General features: G+C 41.2%; 1 pseudogene; it reads left to right on the forward strand.

Annotated features, from left to right (window-relative positions):
* The first annotated feature begins 13368 nt into the window (after positions 1 to 13368).
* On the forward strand, positions 13369 to 13787 carry LOC100769816 (annotated as a pseudogene).
* The last annotated feature ends 7914 nt before the right edge of the window (positions 13788 to 21701 follow it).

A 21701-nucleotide genomic window follows, 5' to 3' on the forward strand; every position in this document is an offset into this window, starting at 1 on the left:
TGAATCTATTCTGTTCACTTGGGCTCTGGGTCAGTGTGTGGGAGTTGCCAAGTTTTGATTAGGTAGCTATGAGGAGGAACCTGAAGTAAGTCCATCTCTCCGTCCTTCCTTCCTTCCTTCCCTCCCTTTCTTTCAACAGGGTCTTACTGTGATACCCAGGATTGTCTCAAACTTGTAATCCTACCTTTTCATGTGCAGGGATCCATGTGCTGAGGTCACAGGAATGCTCCATCCAGCGGGCTTCAGAAGATGGGCCCCTCAGGCTGTTGACAGTGTATCCACAGAGCAGGCTTGCAGGAGAAGAGCACTGTATCCCTCTTGTCTCCTTTTGCTCTTCCAAAGTTCATTCTTTTTGCTTTGTTTTTAAATTTTCTTTGCTTTCTTCAGCATATAAAACACTCAAATTTCTATGACCTATAAACAGCAAAAGTACTTTCCAACTATCTTGTCTTCTTAAGTTATCAATCTGTTTTACACCTTGCCTTCTGCATTGATTTTTCATTGCTGCATTGCAAATTACAATAGAACTTAGCAGCTAAAGATCACTGTCCTGACCATGGACCAAGAAGCTGAGCAGGCATGAGATGAGTGCATAACAACAAGACCACAAACCATTATTAGGGCAGACATCATCTCAGAGGGAGTCTGAAAACACTCATCACTTTTTGTAGAAGATTTAGCTCCTTGGAGGCTCTTTGGACTGTGGGCCTATAAGCTGTTGTCTAGAAGTCTTCAACAGCCATTTGCCATGTGGATCTCTTTCTAGAGCGGCTCAAGATGTGGCAGCTGGCTTCCACCAGAACGAACCAACCAAACAAGAAATGGCACACAGGATGGGATCCAGACCTTTTTTTTTTTTTTTTAAGATTTTATTTTTTGCCGGGCATTGGTGGCGCATGCCTTTAATCCCAGCACTCGGGAGGCAGAGGAAGGCGGATCTCTATGAGTTCAAGACCAGCCTGGTCTACAAGAGCTAGTTCCAGGACAGCCTCCAAAGCCACAGGGAAACCCTGTCTCAGGAAAAAAAAAAAAAAAAAGATTTTATTTTTTACTTACGGTGCGTGTGTGTGTGTGTGTGTGTGTGTGTGTGTGTGTGTTGATGCCACAGTGAGCATGTGGAGGCAGAAGCTAGCTGTGGGTGTTGTTGGTCCTCTGGCTTTTACCTTGTCTGAGACAGGGTCTCTTTCTTGTTTGCTGCTGCTTATACCAAGCTAGCTGATCCAAGAGCATTTGGGGATTCTCCCATTTCCACCATCATCTCATCATAGGAGTGCTGGGATTATACACTACTACATCCAACTTTACAGGGCTCTGGGCATTCAAACACAAGTCTTTCTTTTTTTAAGATTTCTTTACTTATTTGATGTACATTGGGGTTTTGCCTGCATGTGTGCCTGTATGACAGAATCAGATCCCCTGGAATTGGAGTTACAGACAGTTGTGAACTGCCATGTAGGTGCTGGGAATTGAACCCAGGTCCTTTGAAAGAACAGCCAGTGTCCTTAACTGCCAAGCCAGGTCTCCAACCCCTCCAACTCAAGTCTTAATGCCCATGTGGTGAGTGCTTTAGTGACTGAGCCATTTCCCCAACCCCCTTGTGCTAATATCATCACACTTGTTACCCGCCACTTGCCTTTCTTCTTATAGTATTGTTTCCATGCTGTCACACACAAGGAAAACAGGAACTGATTGAAAATCTGAAAGGTAAATGTCTTCTGGGTAAAGTTTATTATTTTCATTACCACTAATATTGTACCTTATTTTATTTGTCACAGATCTTCTACACATGTGCACACACACACTTCCTATTTCTTGGTTATATTGCAGTAAGGCTTTCAGATGAATATCTCTTAGACTAATGGAGTAGATAATTATCCAGGAATAAAACGTATTATTTCTATATACATTGTAAGTGGTGGAACTAGTCTATTTGCAAGTCAATACTCTAGGACTTAAATCTGCATAAATTACAAATGTCTTTCTTATGCATTCAATTTTCTATATCATTGCATTCTCAGAAATTGTATAGAATTGTATATAATCACGAAGTAGATAGATATATTAAAACTACCAATGGTTTTTACTGCCAATGTTATGACTTTAGTGGTTAGAACATGTGAAATTGTATCTCTTGGCATAGCCATAACTTGTCTTTTATTCCCACTCCTACACAAGTTGTTGTAGTTTGAATGTAATTGCCCCCTCCAAAAAAATCTCATAGGAAAAGTGGCACTATTAGTAGATGTGGCTTTGTTGGAGTGAGTGTGTCACTGTGGGGGTGGGCTTTGAGGTTTCCTATGCTCAGGATACTGCCCAGTGTCTCAGTTGTCTACAAGATTTAAGACTCTCAGCTGCTTCTCCAGAACCATGTCTACCTGCTTGCCTTCATGCTCCTCACCATGATGATAATGAACTGAACCTCTGACACTGTAAGATGCCACCTCAATTAAATGTTTTCCTTTATAAGAGTTGCTGTGGTCATGGTGTCTCTTCACAACAATAGAAACCCTAACTAAGAAGTAGTTGTCATTAGATATTCGATTCCTTGTCCTAACAAAGCAATAACTAAACCCACTGGCAGCCCTTTCTGCCAGTGAGGTCATTAGTCCTGACTAACAAGGCAAATAGTATTTGAAACTCCTTCATGGAGAAAACTGTTAGGAGCTCCTCATTAGCCCTGATGTATGTGAAGCAGACAAACGAGAAAAGCAAATAAGCAAATATGGGTAATCCATTAGACGTTCCCAGGTAAAATTAGCTGTGAGGTCCTGATGTGGAAGAAACAGTTTCCACTGGGGCTAAGGTTTGTTTATCCACCTATCTGAAGTCAGGGCTGGTAATCCCACTGGTCCCAGGAAAGGTGATAAATGTTTTCCTACATTTAGAAAGAGCCATCGGCAGAGCCTTTGTGAATGGGCCAATTCCCACTGTTCATAACTCGAGACTAATAGGACTCTACTGACTTATTGCTGGCAAGTTATGTGCCCTGAGTTGTTTCCTGATAATAGAGACAGATTTACACCCATTCTCGTGCTTCCTGGCTGAGCACTTGTGCAAACATCTGAGTGCATTTAAAATATGGATGGATGGTGCATATGTTTAAGGAAGAGAATCAAAGTACTTGACCACTCAATCTAATGTTAGCCTCTATCAAAAATCAGGATTGGAAAAAAAAATCAGGTTCGGGGCTGCAAAGCTGGCTCAGGGGTTAAGAACACAGACTGTTCTTCCAGAGGACCTGGGTTCAATTCCCAGAACCCACATGGCACTTCACAATTGTCTGTAAGTTCCAGGGGACCCAACACCCATGGCAAAATACCAAGGCACATAAAATAAAAATTAAAAAAAATCAGGTTTGAGGGCTAAACAAGGAGGTCAATGGTAGAGCATTTTCCTAGTGTAAACAAGGCCCTGCATTACACACACACACACACACACACACACACACACACACACACACACACACACACGTCCACGCGCGTGGGTGTATGGAGCAGCCTGTCTTTGAGATCATTGGAAATTGGAAATCAGACTACACAGCACATCTTTATTAGATTCTACAAAGATCTCTCTTATGTTTTCCCCTAGTTTCATTCTTTTAGCTCAAGTTGATGTAATCAGAATTTTCTGTAGGACTCTCTCTTCTATCCATCTCGATCGGTTTTCATTGTTATTGGAAAACATGGTCTCTGTTCTTTGCTAATCCCTGGTTCTGCTTCTGCTTTACTTTCCTAGACCAGGTTGACTTCCATGTGTCACTGTCTGTATCTGGCTCCAACCTGTGGCTGGCTTTTATCTTAGCTCTTGCCTAACAGTCTGTGAAAATCTTGACCTACCTCCCAGTACAAGATGAGGGATGCATTAACAACAGGAGTTGGTTCTGTTGGCCCTGTGACCTGTCTGCTGAAATGGTTTCATTTGTGGGATGTTTAGCTGAAGCTGCATGACAGCCATGGATTATGACCTTCAAGTAAAAAAGCTTTGATATAGATGAATAAACAATAGACATTTTTCCTCACTTCCTATTCTTCCCACTTGTAGCACGAATGCTGAGTCTTCGTGGGAGAAAGTGCTTAATTTACCAAACAAATCCAAACTGAAGCATGCTCTTAAAACTAACCTGGGGACAGGGCTGGAGAGATGGCTCAGAGGTTAAGAGCCCTGGCTGCTCTTCCAGAGGTCCTGAGTTCAATTCCCAGCAACCATATGGTGGCTCACAAACCATCTGTAATGAGATCTAGTGTTGTCTTCTGGCTGGTAAGCAGAACACTGTATACATAATAAATAAATAAATCTAAAAATACATATATTTAAAAAAACTAATCTGGGGTTATTTCATAAAAATAAATATGGAACAGCATCCCTACTAATTGGAAGTTAAAATCCAGGAAAGAAAAAAAATCTGAATATAATCCTCAAGTAAATAATGATTATACATACATCTGGTTTTTTATTTATGACCATCAGGTTTGTTTCAGCTAAGAGATAAAATTGTTCAAACCAGCGCTAAGGAAATATATGCTACACATCAGTGTTGTATGTTTTAACTTTCAATATTGCTGATATTTAGTACACAGTGTTTTATTTTCAATTATTGATGAATTGTTGCATTTCAGAAACAATGTGTTTAGCATGAGGATTCAACCAATTGAAACACAGAGCCCACATAACAAAAACTTTTGCTCTTATAATTTGATAAAATTTATTTTAAAAATACAATGGATTGCCTGGCCATAGTGGCACACACCTTTAATCCCAGTACTTGGGAGGCAGAGACAGGTGGATCTCTGTGAATTTGAGGCCAGTCTGGTCTACAGAGTGAGTTCCAGAAGAGCTGGAGCTACACACAGAGAAACCCTGTCGTGAAAAAATAAAAATCAAATAAATAAACAAAATAAAATAGATTAGTATCATGTTGATGCTAATGGTATGTAGTTGGGAATGTTTTAATTTGGTGATGGGACTGTTAGCCCTGTCTATGATGGCACTGGGAGCTGCAAGCACAACTGGACCAAACAGGACAAAACAATACTTCACTGTTAGCTGTATCTTTGTCTTTGACCCTAATGTATAATCTAAAGAGGTGGGTGAAAAGTGTAGAATGTATTCTTAAGTCTAAGAATACATGCACCTTTATCAAAAGCAAACCAAATTCCCAGGGGGAATGATGTCTTATCATGTAGTTATGTAATGTAAAAGTAAGTAAACAGACCCTTTTATATTTCCTAGACAGTAACAATAAGATTTCTGAAAAATATGCAGCATTCAATTTATATTTAGTGAACACCCAGAATATATAATTATGGTTCTTTAAGTATATAAAAATAAAATGTAATAAACTGAAAAGGTAATATACAATATTACTGATTATTATCAATTTGTTTTTTATTTTTCTCAGATATTGAGATCAGCCCCCAGAAAGCCTTTTACTATAGATTATTAGTCTCTTAAAACTCCAGCAGACAGACACCCACTGCCAATCACTGAACTGAACTGGAATCCAGTTGCAGAGTATTGAGACCCAGCCTCCATGGGGTTTGTTTATATAGGTGAGAGACATTTTCCCAGAAAAGGACCAGGTGTCTTGATGTTCATCCAAATCTCCAGGCTTTCACAGATACTTGTTAGTTGTGGTGCAGGCAGCCACAGAAGAAAAGGAGGAGTGATGAGCAAAGGGATCCAGACCAGGCTGGTGAAACCCACAGAAACAACTGACCTGAATGAGGGGGACAGACTGATAGCTGGGAAACCAGCATGGGACTGATCCAGACCCCAGGAACCTGGGTGTCAGTGAGGAGGCTTCAGAAACCATGGGGCCTTCTGTAGTAGATCAGTACTTATCCCTAGCACAGGTATGGACTTTGGGATCCCATTCCACAAAGAAGGCCACTCCTTGAGCCAAGACACATGGGGGTGGGCCTAGGCCCTATTCTAAAGCACATGACAGACTCTGAAGACCCCCCTAGGGAAGGGTTCACCCTCCCTGGGGAGCAGAAAGGATATGAGATAGGTAGGGTTTTAGTTGGGGGGCATAGTAGGGGAGGAGGGGAGGAAGAGGGAACTGGGATTGACATGTAAAACAATCTTGTTTCTAATTCAAATAAAAAATGGGGAAAAAAAAAAAAAACATCAGAAACCGGGCATTGTTGGTGCACTCTTTTAATCCCAGCACTCAGGAGGTAGAGGCAGGCAGATTGTGAATTCAAGGCCAGCCTGGTTATGAAGCCAATGCCAGGATAAGCTCCAAAGCTACACAGAGACACCCTGTCTCGAAAAACCAAAAAAAAAAAAAAAGCATAAAAACAAAACTCCAGCAGAAGGTACTTTGTTAAAACTTTGTGTATATCTTCCAAAACAGTTCTTCTGAAAATGATACTTAGTCCTGGTGCAGATTGAACCCAAGACCTGTGCATGTTAAGTTCACACTATACCAATGAGCTACACCCCCAGCTGTTACGATAAATCTTTCCTCCAAAAGCTGCTGTGCCCCATTGCCACATGTGCGCTTTATGCCAGCCGCCCGCCCGAGTTAGGCCCAAATGAATACACAGAAATTTGTGTTAGGTTCAAAGCTGCTTGGCCAATGACTAGGATTCTCATCTGTTAAACCTATATATTTTATAAGACTTATCTTATCAGACGCCTTATTGGCGTTCCTCCTTGTCGGTGGATCACATTGTGCAGCTGGAGGAGCAAGGGGAAAAAGAGGGATGCTTCCTATTTCTTCTTCTTTAAATATGAATCTCCTTGCTATGTTACTTCCTGCCTGGATCACCACTTCTCTACTACATTTCCCAGAACCCTCTTTGACTTCTAGTCCCGTCTAACTTGCTGTCTCATTGACCAAACTATTTTATTTAACAATCAATAAGATAAACATATACAGTACATTCCCCATCACCCAGTTCTATTCTTTGGTTAAACTATGAGTCAAATAATGTTTCTCTGAGGAAAAAAAAAATATAGTACAAAGCTAAAAGAGGTATAAATCTTCCTCCACATGCTAATTGGTTTTCTGTATTGTCACTGTCTCAACATGCCTGAGAAAACTAACTTAATAGGGAAAATGGCAGCTTGATCTCCAGCACCCCCTCCAAAAAAAAAAAAAAAAAGAAAGAAGAAAAGGGAGTTAAGATGTGTTTTAGTTCAATTTCATCAGTGTTGGTCCATCATGGTGGTGACCGTGTGGCAGAACAGAGCCATCCCAACCAGGAAGCAGAGGGGCCCCTGGGTTTTCCAGCCTTGTCTTCTCTCTGCTTCCATTTATGTAGGCTCTGGCCCCTTTAAATCAGGGGTACAGCACTGTTACTATGGGGTGCCATGCTGGTTCCTTTCCTCATGCTTGTAAATGGAGGTAGTTGGCACAGTCTGGATGTGCAGAGTGAATTAGGTGAGATGGTGGACTTGGAGCTGTGGAAATGTACCACCAAAACTGGCATCATTGGCACCAAGGTTTGTAGGCCCACTCAGGAGAGCATGATTGAGGTTGATAATATTTTAAAGATGCTTAACAGTCAGTTTAATATATATATATATATATATATATATATATATATATATGCTGTAGGTGTGGCCATGGAAGCATGGATGAGTCAAAAGACCCCATTCTTCTGTTGGCCAACATCATGGTCTCAGGACATTCTTCTGTTGGCCAACGTCATAGTCTTGGGACTTTACTGGAAAGAATTGTTACCATGGAAAATATTTCTAATTCTAGTGGGGCACCAAAAATTAAATTCTCTAAGAACCAGAGTAGACATAAGTTTTTCAGAAGGAAAAAAATAAATATTCATATCTTTTTATTTTATGTGTAGGAGTGTTTTATCTGCCTGTGTATCTGTGAGCCACATGCATAGCTAGTGTTCACAGAAGCCAAAAGAGGACGCTGTATCCCCCTGAAACTGGAGTTAGTTACAAATGGTTGTGAGCCACCATGTGGATACTGGGAGTCAAACCTAGGTCCTCCAGAAGAGCAGCCAGTACTCTTAACTGTCCAGCCATCTCTCCAGCCCCTCTTTTTAAGTTTTCCTTTTTCTCTTCTTTCTTTATTATTTTTTTTTCTAGACAGGGTTTCTTAGTAGCTTTGGAGACTGTCCTGGAACTTGCTCTATAGACAAGGCTGACCTTGAACTCACAGGCTGGCCTGTACTGCCCACCCCCCCCCCCAGAGTGTAGAGAGTAAAGCATGTACTACCACCACCCAGCCAGTTTTTTTTTTAAACAAAGTTACTTGTGTATGTGTGCTTTCATGTACAGATTAGTGTGCACATACCACAGCACATGTGTGGAGGGCAGAAGACAACTTGGAGTTAGTTCTCTCCTTCCACTAAGTGCATCTAGAGGATAGAACTCAGGTCTTTTGGCTTAGTGGCAAGTGCCTTTACCTACAATGAGCTTCTTGATGGCCTAATATTCATGACTGATTTTGCACTGTTTCCAGCTTAGGCTCTAGACATAATCATCTGCCTTTGGGAAGGAGTGGTGGTTTGAATAAGAATGGCCCCTATAGGCTGATAGGTTTCAATGCTTAGTTCCCAGTTTGTGAATCTGTTTAGGAAAAATTAGGAGGTGTGACCTTGGTGGAGGTGGTGTGTCACTGGGAGTGGACTTCAAGATTTCAAAAGTCCAGGCCAGGTCCAATCTCCTCTCTCCCCCTCTTCTTCTCTCTCTCTCTCTCTCTCTCTCTCTCTCTCTCTCTCTCTCTCTCTCTCTCTCTCTCTTCCCTGTCTCTCCCTCCCTTGCTCCCTCCCTCCCTCCATCCCTCCCTCCCTTCCTCTGAGTCCCTTCCTCTCCCTCTCTCCCCCTCCCCGTCTCTCTCTCTCCCTTCCTTCCTCTCTCTCTCTCCCTCTTTCCCTTCCTCACTCTCTCTCTCATCAGATGTGAGCTCTCAGCTACTGCTTCAGCACCATGCCTTCCTGCCAGCTGCCATGCTCCCCATCACCGTGATAATGGACTCACCCTCTGAAACTGTAAGCAGGCCCCCAATTAAGCTCTTGCTTTTACAAGTTGTCTTTGCCATGGTGTCTCTTCACAGCAACAGAACAGTAACAGTAAGACAGCTTAGGTAACGTTAGGACTAACAAGCCTTAACTAGATGATCTGAAAATGATTAACATTCCTACATGAAATGTTGAGGGGGAACAAACTCAAAATAAGAGAGACAGAAACAAAATGAAGACCAAGGGGCTGGAGAGATGGCTCAGAGGTTAAGAGCACTGTCTGCTCTTCCAGAGGTCCTGAGTTCATTCCCAGCAACCACATGGTGGCTCACAACCATCCATCAAGATCTGGTGCCCTCTTCTGGTCTGCAGGCATACATGCAGGTGGAACACTATATACATAATAAATAATAAACAAACAAACAAAATGAAGATCAAGAAGCCCAGCATTCTTCCTGCCCTCAGTCAGCTTGAGGGAAGTGAGAAGTCAGTGTTTTCAGCAAAAGCAATTTGTAGATGCCTGTAAAAATACTAAATTGTGTCCTCTAGACCAAAAAAAAAAAAAAAAAAAAGAAAGAAAGAAAGAAAGAAAATTATTCTAGATAGGAGGTCTCAAAAAACAAGCCTATGAACTAGCTCAGTGGGTACAGGCACTTATAGTCTGATAAACTGAGTTTCAGTTAGAAATCCACATTGTGGGAGGAGAGAACCAACTCAAAAAAGTTGTCCTACATGTGTGCACACACTTTTACACACACACACACACACACACACACACACAATGCAATAATAGAAATTGTTAAAAACAAGAAGCTATTAAGAGAACACAAGCATGGCAATTGTAAACCCAAATGAACATAGACTGTATAATACAAGATTAACATTTTCTTGTGATGTTCAAATAAATAGCAAATGTAATGTATGATAATGTTAATAGACAAACCAACAGAAAGTACTAATTATCAGAATGTGCAAAGTCATGAATATGTGTTCAAATCTAAATATTACTATTGTGTTTATTGTGGACTGACTTTCAACAAAGGTGCTGAGGTCATTCAATGAGAACAAGGATAGTATTGTTGCTTTACAATTATCCATCCGTCTGTCTGTCTGTCTGTCGTCTCTCTGTGTGGTACGTGTCAGAGAACAATTAAAGGAGTCAGTTTTTTTTGTTTTGTTTTGTTTTGTTTTTTGTTTTTTTTGTTTTGTTTTGTTTTTTTCAAGACAGGGTTTCCCTGTGGCTTTGGAGGCTGTCCTGGAACTAGCTCTTGTAGACCAGTCTAGTCTCAAACTCACAGTGATCCACCTGCCTCTGCCTCCCTAGTGCTGGGATTAAAGGCGTGTGCCACCCCTGCCCCGGCTAAGAAGTCAGTTTTTTATTTCCACAGTTCGAGTCCTCAGGATAAAGCTCCAATTATCAAGATTGGCAAAGAGCTTTTCCCCTGTGTCCTCTCACCAGCACAAGGAGGTTTTTAACTTTTTTTTTTTAACTTCTTCAAGCAATGGTGCCAGAACAGTAGGCTGCCCCCATATAGAATGATTAGTGCTTTACTTCATAGCCTTCAGAAAAGTCAACTGAAAATGGATTGTAGACAGAAACGTAAGAGCTGGAGCTACAAACACATTGAAAATAGAAAAGAACTTCACCTTATCCACAGAGTAAAAAAATATACATATTCTTAGATAAGACATCAAAAGCACAAATGATAAAAGAAAAGTGTTCCTTTGTATTTCATCAAAATTAAAACTTGTCCTTCAAAGACACAGAAATAAAGTCAAAAGTCAAGTCCCAAATAAAAAAGTATTTATAAATTATAGATCTGATAAGGGACTCATCCCTAGAATATACAGAAAGCTGTTACAACTTAAGGATGGGAAAACAATAGCATATACGAATCCCCTGTGTGTTCATGAAGGGGTGTTCCTCATCATAATTAGCAACATAGAGACATAGTAAGATTGTAAGTGTTACAGCTCTGATGGAAAGGTCACACCACACAACAAACCTCACATAAGAGATTTTTGGGGGGAGGGAAAAACCAGGAAGGTGGCTGCCTCTGCTCTGGACAAGAAATGGCAGAGAACTGAGCAGAGAACAGGGCTTATATAGAATTTCTTGGGGAAGGGGGTGGAACTTTTCAGGATGAAGCTTTCCATGGTGGATATTGGTGGGATTTCAAGACCAGGGATTGGGCTTGTTACTCTGCATTGTGGGGGCAGGGTCCAGCCTTTAGGACAATTAGAGTTATGTGGGTGGAACCTGACAGTTGGGAGTCCTAGGGTTAGGGACCTGACTGTATGTCTCGAGGGGCTTACAAAGATGGTATTTCGTACCCACAAGGAGATGGATGGGCTTGGGGTGTACTTCAGGAGGATTGCACTTGCCTGGCATGTAAAAGGCCCTGGGTTTGATCTCAGAACAGAACAGCAACAACAAAAACCTCACAGACAGTAAGTGGAGAACCAGGAACCTCCATGTATTGCTATAAAGATATAATTTAGGGTTTCCTGAATGGTAGGCAAGCTCCATGCTATGCTTCATTCCCCAACCCTGTTGGGTTGTTTATTAATCTGTATTTATTGGCATTCTGTGATGGCTAGAATTGACTGTTAACTCAATAGGTTCTAGCCTGTAGAGAGAAACTATCAAATCACAGATGTTGCCAACACCCCTTTGAAGATTCTCTCTGACCTTTTAAGAAAGAATCTTCTATGCCCTTTGGGCTGCCCACATACTCCCTGGAGCACCTATGCAATTCTACTTACTAAGACACTTGCACATCTCAAGCTATTTTCTCCTCTACTTGCTCTAACCACTTGTTTCTCCTCTTCTACCAGGTAAGTGTCACTATGGAGCTCCCTGCTTTGTTTACTATGAAACCCACACAGGTGTGCCAGGATACTTTCTCCTCCAAAGCTGTAACACTTACAGGTATAGCCTGGTTTCCGATAGCCAGAATACGTTTCCCTTCCGAACTGTAGGTATAGCCTTCTTTCTGATGGCCAGTATACCTTTCCCTCCAGAGCTGTAACACTTAATGAAGAGCTTGGAAATCAGAGGGTCCTCTGTGGCAGCAAATATAAGAAAGCTGTGAACTTATTGTGAGCTTCGGATGCAGCAGAGTACAGAATGTTCTTCCCACACAGTGACCTTCTAGAAAGAATTGTATGAACTATGATAAGTGGATGTACTTGAAAGCAAGGACATGGGGGCTGGAGAGATGGCTCAGCAGTTAAGAGCACTGACTGTTCTTCCAGAGATCCTGAGTTCAATTCCCAGCAACCACATGTTGGTTCACAACCACCTTGAATGAGATCTGGTGCCCTCTGCTAGCATGCAGGCACAAGAATGTATACATAATAGATAAATAAAATCTTTTTAAAAAGAAAAGAAAAGAAAAAAAGGCCTCTGCAATAAATCATAAATTTAAAAAGGAAGGAAGGAAGGAAGGAAGGAAGGAAGGAAGGAAGGAAAGAAGGACATGAAAGGAGCTCCCTGGCATAGCCACATCACCTCGGTGGGAAAGGTGAAGGCCTGGGAGGAATTTTCTTGGCTCTTTCACATGACCAATGATGATAAGACACATCACTAGGTGTCTTTCCTCACTGTACTTATGTTTTGCTTAAATGTCACCTTAAATTTTTTGCTTGCAATCTACAGATTCAACACAATCCCCATCAAAATCCCAACACAATTCTTCACAGACCTTGAAATAACAATTCTCAACTTTATATGGAAAAACAAAAGACCCAGGATAGCCAAACAACCCTGTACAATAAAGGAACTTCTGGAGGCATCACCATCCCTGACTTCAGGCTCTATTACAGAACTATAGTCCTGAAAACAGCTTGGTATTGGTACAAAAATAGACAGGTAGACCAATGGGATAGAGTTGAGAACCCTGATATTAACCCACACACCTATGAACACCTGATTTTTGACAAACAATCCAAGTTTATATGCTGGAACAAAAAGAACATCTTCAACAAATGGAGCTGGCATAACTGGATGCGGACATGTAGAAGACTACAGATAGGCCCAAGCCTATTGCCATGTACAAAACTTAAGTCAAAATGGATCAAAGACCTCAACATAAACCCAGCCACACTAACCCTATTAGAAGACAAAATGGGAAATACCCTTGAATTAATAGGTACAGGAGACCGCTTCTTGAACATTACACCAGTAGCACAGACACTGAGCTCAACAATTGATAAATGAGACCTCCTGAAACTGAGAAGCTTCTGTAAGGCAAAGAACACAGCAAGACAAAACAGACTGGGAAAAGATATTCACCAACCCCACATCTGACAGAGGGCTGATCTCCAAAATATACAAAGAACTCAAGAAGCTAGTCTCCAAAACACCAAACAATCCAGTTAAGAAGTGGGGTACAGAACTAAATAGACAATTCTCAAGAGAGGAATCTAAAATAAGAAAGTGTTCAGCTTTTTTCCAACTTGGCCCGGCAGAATGGCTCCCGAAAAGAAGGGTGGTGAGAAGAAGGGCCATTCTGTCATCAACGAGGTGGTGTCCCAAGAATACACCATCAACATTCACAAGCCAATCCATGGCATGGGCTTCAAGAAGCGTGCTCCTCGGGCACTCAAAGAAATCCGAAAATTTGCCATGAAGGAGATGGGGACTCCAGATGTGCGCATTGATACCAGGCTCAATAAAGCCGTCTGGGCCAAAGTTTGTCCAGAAAATGTAATGAAGATGAGGCCTCACCAAACAAGCTGTACACATTGGTAACCTACGTGCCTGTTACCACATTCAAAAATCTACAGACAGTCAATGTGATGAGAACTAACCTTCTGAGTGTCAAATAAAGTTGGAGAACTGCCAAAAAAAAAAAAAAGTGTTCAACATCCTTAGCCATCAGGGAAATGCAAATCAAAACAACTCTGAGACACCATCTTACTCCTGTCAGAATGGCTAAAATTAAAAACACCAATGACAGTTTATGCTGGAGAGGATGTGGAGAAAGGGGAACACTTCTCCACTGCTGACGGGAGTGCCAGCTTGTACAGCCACTGTAGAAATCAGTATGGTGATGCCTCAAGAAACTGGCAGTCTACCACAAGATCCAGCAATTCCACTCTTAGACATATACTCAAAAGAAGCACATTCATATAACAAAGACATCTGTTCAACGATGTTCATAGCAGCACGATGTAATAGCTAGAAACTGGAAACAGCCTAGATGCCCCTCAACCAAAGAATGGATAGAGAAAATGTGGTACATTTACACAATGGAGTACTATTTAGCGTGAAAAAAAACAATGGAATCTTGAAATTTGCAGGAAAATGGATGGAACTAGAAGAAACCATTCTGAGCAAGGTAAACCAATCACAAAAAGACAAACATGACATGTACTCACTCATATATGGATTTTAGATATAGAGTAAAGGATTGCCAGCCTACAATCCACACTGCCAGAGAAGCTAGGAAACAAGGAGGACCCTCAGAGAGACATACTTGGTCCCCTGGAAAAGGGGAAAGGGTCAAGATCCCCTGAGCAAATTGAGAGCATGGGAAGAGCGGGGAGGGAGCTATGAGAATGAGAAGGGAAAAAGAGGAAGGATGCAGAGGTCATGAGGGAGCAGAAAGGTTGAGTCAGGGGAAGAATAGAAGAAAAGATATGTGTTAGGGTTATAGTTGAGGGGGTGGTAAGGGAGGACGGGATGGAGAAGAGAACTGGGATTGTCATGTAAAACAATCTTCCTAACTCAAAAAAAATCTGAAAAAAATAAATGTTTTGCTTGCTTTAATAATAAAAACGAGAAGTGTTTTGTTTATGTAGGAATGGAGTTGTGTGAGGTGAATTCTGAGTGCTTGTGAGAAAAACTCTAAAAAAAAAAAAAAAAAAAAAAAAAAAAAAAGACAAGAGTCTTGTGATCTTCAAAACCATGGACTTGTTCTTGAAATGGCCTGTCATGCCCCTCCCAGGTGTAGCAGATTGGAGAGAAGTTACTTTAGATAATTTGTTACAGCTGGCTATTGTTATTTGTTTATGTCTCTATGGAAAAACATGTTTTTGCCACATGCAGCCTGTCCTTGTAATTGTATGCAGCTTGAAATAATGAACTTTACTCAAGTGAATTTTCGTGACCCTTAGAATATAAATTGCCTGATTTCTGAATAAATGTGGCTATTGCATGGTTCTTAGGCTCTATTCTCCTGGGTTCCACCACCTTGAGATGATAAACAAGCCTGTGGTCCCCCAGTACTCCACACAGGTCTTTGGAATATCCTTTAATACTCAGAGGTTTAGCCTTGCTGGCCAGGGGGCTGGTCAACAGTCCTCATTGATAGGAATCTGTAAGAAAGGATGTCATTGTTGGGCAGTGGTGGCACATGCCTTTAATCCCAGCACTAGAGAGGCAGAGGCCAGAGGATCTCTGAGTTCGAGGCCAGTCTGTTCTACAGAGTGAGTTCCAGGACAGGATCCAGAGCTACTCAGAGAAACCCTGTTTCAGGAAAAAAAAAAAAAAAAAAAAAAAAAAAAAAACCATTACTCCAGACATCAAACCACTAGATGCTACATGAGACTGAAGGTTTTGCCCAGTGCCAGGATTAGTGTCAAAAGTAGTAGAGCTGTTTTCCACCATGAGTTGCCTGGCAACCACAGTGTTAGAAAATCTATCAGGTTTAAGGAAGAGCCTGATGTGGATTTAATTTGGATATGTACATCTTAAAGGGCTGAGGATATACTGCCTAGGTGGTCTGGCCCTTTAACAATGGAACACACTCCTTGTGCTGTTTTATATCAGTCACCTTCTGGTTTTGTACAATGGCTTTCTTCATCTTTTTATCGTTTGAGTTTAAGAACGAGATTCCTAAAGACTGTAAGAAGAATATGTTAATAGTTACATACTAGTAGTACAACAAAACACAAAGGAACAATTTTAAGACTGTGGACACATTAAAAGGAAAATAGTATGAGGTTATAATCACCAAGCATATACTAAAAGTGCCTTTAAAAACAAGAAAGCAAACAAAGGTACAATCACTATTAGGTATTTAATGGCACTTACCTTTTCATCAAAGATGTAGTCTTTGTTTGTTTGAAGAGAAAGTTTAAATTATTTAATGGTTCATGAGTATAAATAGCCTTGTCTGTGAGAGGCTCCTTAGGCAGCAATGCTCCTGAAGGATCCTGGAAGAGATGTCAGCTGTGGAAACAGAGACAGCAACACAGCTCCATGTAGGTGGATTACAGCCTGGGTTTGTTTATCTTTTATGGACCTCAACTGAGGTAAAACTGGACCCTCGGCTTTGATGTAGAAAAGAATTTCAAGACTAGCCAGTATGAATCAGAGTTGAGTTTCTGTTGTTGTTTGCCTTTTGTTTTTAAAATCCAATATATTTGGATTTTGCTGTGCATTCTACTCTCACTGGGTAGTCCTGGTTGGCCTGGAACTTACTATATAGATCAGGTTAGGATTTAACTCACAGAGATCAACCTGCTTTTGCCTCTCAAGAGTGCACCACCATACCCCCATTATTAAAAATATTTTCTATAAACTTTAAGGGTTAAGAAAAAGAGAGGCACACAAAAACCAAGATGTACCCTAGACCATGACTGTAGGCTTCTGAAAGAAGAGTCACTCAGGGATAAAATTTTAAAACAGGATTTTGGTCTTTAAGTATTCCATGTTAAGTGTGAGAGAACTGGAGAGATGGTGAATCATGGTAGTACTGCAAATTTACTTAATTCCTAGATAGTATACTAATCATGCAGAAAAGGGGATTAAGGTAGTTTTATTTGCATTATGACATTGAGTTGAGATGAAATAGACTGACTGGGCATGGAGTCACATGTCTGCCTGTAATCTCAACAGTTAGGAGGTAGAGTTCTGGTACATAGTGAGTTTGAGGCTAACCTGGACTACATGAGCCCCATCCCCCCCTAAAAAAAAGACACAGAGAGAATGTGTTTTCTAGGTTAGATAAGATGTATTATTATAGTAATAGTTTACCTGCTTTCATTCAGACTCTAGGCTTGGTATAAGAGAAAGGATATTTAGAATTTTTAAATTTTTATATTTATTGATTTATTTGATGCATATATTCATTTAATTTTGAGAAAGGGTCTTTTACCTAGTCTGGCCTTAAACTTGCTCTTTAGCCAAGGTGATGTGGGATGTCCTTCTGTATGCGGTGAACATATGTTTCTCTTATTGGTTGAGGAATAAAGCTGTTTCAGCCAATGGACAGGCAGGATGTAGCCAGGCAGGAACTATTGGTGGGGTTACCACACTACGAGAATTCTAGGACAGAAATGCAGAGAATGGGTCTTCAGGAGACACCATGTAGCTACCGGGAAGATAGTACTCCTGGACATCAACCAGTAAGCCAAGACCCCATGGAGATACACAGATTAATAGAAATGGGTTAATAATCCAGAGAGAGCTAGCCAATAAGAAGCCGGAGCCATCCGACAAACAGTTTATTTTTAATGTAAGCCTCTGTTTATTTGGGACTTAACTGCTATGGGACTGGGTGGGACAGAAACTTCCATCTTCACAAAGGATTGCTTTAAACTTCTCATCCATCTGTTTCCACCTCACTACTACTAGAGTTACAGGTGTGCACCACCACACCTGTTTATGTGGTCCTGAGGATTGAACCCAGGGCCTGTACACACCGGGAAAATAGTCTACCAGTTAAGAGTGTATCTTCAGCCCTCTAAAATTTACGATTAGAAAACTGTATGGTCTTTCTTAAGAGTCTAACATTAAGGTAGAGACTTTTGAGTCTCTAGAACTGTGAGAGCATTAACAGGTAAGAGCTATGCTTCTTGTAAAGCACCCAGAGGAGGGTTCAGTGTACCGGAGAAGGCAGTTAATTATATGGCTTCCAGTTTCCAGTTTTTAAGCTTAGAAAAGTGGGTAGGGTGGCACCTGCCTGTCATTGCATCCCTGCAGACACCAAAGCAGGATTGCCGCTTGTCCAGGGAACTTTGAGCTACCAGCGTTGTAATTTAAAAAGCACGCATGAGAGAAAAACACTATAAAACAAAGCTTGGATGGAGTGGTATTTTTTTATTGGGGGAAAGTGAATGGGAAAACAGGGAAGGGGAAAGGGAGACCAGCCTTGGGGACAGGAATGGCAGAAGAGAGAGGCGGGGGAGGGAGGGGACAGACAGGCAGAGAGAGAAAGAGAGAGAGAGAGAGAGAGAGGTGGACAAGGCCCTTTTAAAAAGGAACACAGTGGATGTGCACAGGTGGTGCTCTTAGTGGCTACAGTGAGGATGTATCATGTCAGAAACCCAAGTACAGGCCAGTACAGATGCTTGAATACTACCAACCAGTCCAGCCAGAGCTTCACAGTGAGACCTACCTGTTCTCTTTTTGAGTCAGACTGTGTAACCCAGGCTGACCACAAATTCACAATTCTTGTGCCTCTGCTTTCCAAGTGCTAGGATTATGAGCAGGCACTCAGGGATTTATTCTGCTCTTTACCCTAAACATCTAAAAATTGTTATTTATGTGTTTTGGTGAGAAAAAAAAATCCAAAGCGCTAGTGACTGGCATCATCAATTTGGTGATTTAATCAGTTTCTTCGTGTGTCTAGTAACTGATGCAGAGGATAACATGAGCACTGACATCATCCTATGAATAGTGCTGAGTTTTGTTCTAGCAGCAGTTACATTATTGAGAATCAGTCTTTGTTTTTGGCATTTAATATTTATTTATTTGGGTGTCTATGTGTCTGTGTGTGCATATGTGATGCCCCTGGAGGCCAAAAGAGGGTGTTGGACTCCCGGGAGTTAGAATTACAGTCAGTTGTGAGCCCATAACAGGTTCTGGGAACTAACTCTACACTCTTCTGAAAGAGAAGCAAGCAGTCTTAGCTGCAGAGCATCTCTCCTCTTCTTCCTGCTACTGCTGCTGTTCTGCTGTTCCTCCCCTCTTCTCTTTCTCCCTTCCTCCTCTTCCCACCTTTTTTTTTTTTTTTTTTTTTTTTTTTTGTGTGTGTGTGTGTGTGTGTGTGTGTGTGTGTGTGTCTGGCTAACTTGTTACATGGAGCAGACTAGCCTCAGCTTGTAGCAATCTTCCTGCCTCTGCCTGCCATAGCTGTAATAGAATGGGCCAATCTTGACTTGTCCTTGCTGGGAGTTTGGTTTTATCATAAGGCACAGCCCTTTGGGGCCCTACCAGGGGCCATAACTGTTTATCTAGTCCCCTCAAGCTTTATTTACAAGTGCATCCTGCTGAATGTCATTGCATGATTGTCCTGGCACCATATGTGATCCTGGATGGCCAGGAGGTTTTACCATAGCTTTGTTGTTTCTGGGCAAAAGGCTATTTTGTTTTTCCATCCTGATGCCCATGCTAGTCTCTGAACAACTGCAGCTTTTGTGAGGGTTTTTGTTTGTTTGTTTGTTTTTTAGAGACAGGGTTTCTCTGTGGCTTTGGAGGCTGTACTGGAACTAGCTCTTGTAGACCAGACTGGTCTCAAACTCACAGAGATCGGCCTGCCTCTGCCTCCCGAGTGCTGGGATTAAAGGCGTGCACCACCAAGGCCCGGCCTTGATTTTGGTTTCTTTACAACTGCTTTTGGTGAGTTTTTTATTTCCATACTTAGGATTAACTTGCAAATTTTGAAAGTAATAATTCTGTTAGAATTTTAATAGTATTGCATTAAATTATAATCAGGGGAATACCACCATTATAATCATAGCAAACCTTCAATCTGTGAACCGATGCAGTGCCTTTCCATTTATTTTGACCTTCCACGATTTCTTTCAGCAATGGCTGCATTTTCCAGTGTGCATAATATTACTTTTGTCAAATTTATTTCTCTTGTTTAAAAATGTTGTGTATGGGGGGGAAATGTGTGGAAGAGAACAATTTTGTGGAGTCAGTTCTCTCCTTCCACCTTCAAGTGGGCTCCAGGGATCGATCTCAGGTTGCCAGGATTTCACAGCAAGCACCTTAACCTGCTGAGCAATCTTAGTGGCCCTGTTTTGCTTTTATTCTTTTTTATCTCAATCCTGAACCACATTATTAGTGAGTATTAGTTCTGCTAATTTTTTTGTGGGTTTCTTGGAAATTTTTTCCTTACCAGATTGCACGGCCTAACATAACAAGTACCATGTTGAAAATTGGAGAATAAATCTCTTGGCCTCATTCCCAATCTTAGAGGGAAGGCGTCTGATGCCTGTAGGTTCTTCACATGCTTTGTCCAGTCTAGTGTTACTTTCTATTTCAAGTGAGCTGAGATCTGGTGCCATGAATTGTGATTAGATACTAATTCTTAACCTCTGAGCCATCCCTCCAGCCCTGATATGTTGAATTTTTATTATCATGTATACACAACTTTCAATTTCTTTTATTTGTTCTTTTAAGATTTTTAAAGGTTTCATTTATTTCAAAATTGTGTGAATGTGCATGTACCCACCATGGCCAGAGGTTAATTTAGATTTCCCTGGAGCTGGAGTTACAGTGGTTGAGAACATCCTGACATGGGTGCTGGGGACAGAACTTGGGTCCTCTGTGTGAGTAGCAAGTATTCTTAATTACTAACATTCATTTCTTCAGTGTATGGGGTGGGGATAGAAGACGAGAAGAGGGAGGGAAAGATGGAGAGGAAAAAGAGAGGACAGAGAGGGATGGAAAGGGAGATATAAGGAGGGGGAGGGAGAGGGAGAGAGAAACAAGGTCATAAATGCTGTAGTTCAAGCCAGGCGTTGGTGGCACATGCCTTTAATCCCAGCACTGGGGAGGCAGAGGCAGGTGGATCTCTGTGAGTTCGAGCAAGAGCTAGTTCTAGGACAGCCTCCAAAGCCACAGAGAAACCCTGTCTCGAAAAAACAAAAAAAAAAAACAACAAAAAACAAAAAACAACAACAACAAAAAAAGATGCAGCTCATTTTCAGTTATACTGTTTATTTTTTTCATTTTACATATCAACCCCAGTTACCCTTTTCTCCCCAGTTTTACTGTTTTTCAATTAACTCAGGTTACATACACTGCCCTAGGTTCATAGGTCTAAGTGGGAATGTGGCCAGAGATGTACGTTGGTCAAAAATAATTTTTTGAGACAGGGTCTCACTATGCAGCCTATGCTGGCCTGGAATTCTTACTTATTGTGTATGAGTGTTTTGCCTGGTGTCTACAAACACCAGAAGGTGGCACCAGATACCCTGGAACAGGAGTACCACATGGTTGTGAGCTCCCATGTAGGTGCCGGGAATTGAACCCAGGTCCTCTGAAAAAACAGCAAGAGACTTAGCTGCTAAGCCATGCCTCTAAGTCCTGGCGTCAAATTCTCTATCCTCCTGTCTTAGCCTCTAGAGTGTTGAGATAACAGGTATGCATCATCATGTTCAGCTTACATTTCTGGTTAGCATTCTAGAATAAAATGGGGCAAGATTTGTGGTTCAAAGAATAGAACATGTTTGATACTAAATTATGAGCTACATTTTGTGTATATTTTCAATTGTTTTTTATAAGATCTCATGTAGCTCAGCTGACATGAAACTCTTGATCTTCCTGTCTGAACTTGCTAAGGCTTTCAGTTTTTATAGTATGAATCCTAAAAATGGGTGAGCTGGATGAGCTGGAAGTAATGTACCCCATCCCTCTGTTTCTTTATTGAGATCTGGAAGATAATTTTGTTTTGAAGCACTTTCACTATGTAGCCTACACTAGTCTTGAACTCATGGTCCTGCATCAGCCTCTTAACTGCTGGGGTTACAGGGGTGTATAACCATGTCTGGCCTTTTTTTTTTTTTTTTTTTTTTGTA

The sequence above is a fragment of the Cricetulus griseus genome, chromosome 2 (genome assembly GCF_003668045.3).
Source record: "Cricetulus griseus strain 17A/GY chromosome 2, alternate assembly CriGri-PICRH-1.0, whole genome shotgun sequence".
In the NCBI taxonomy this organism is placed as follows: Eukaryota; Metazoa; Chordata; class Mammalia; order Rodentia; family Cricetidae; genus Cricetulus; species Cricetulus griseus.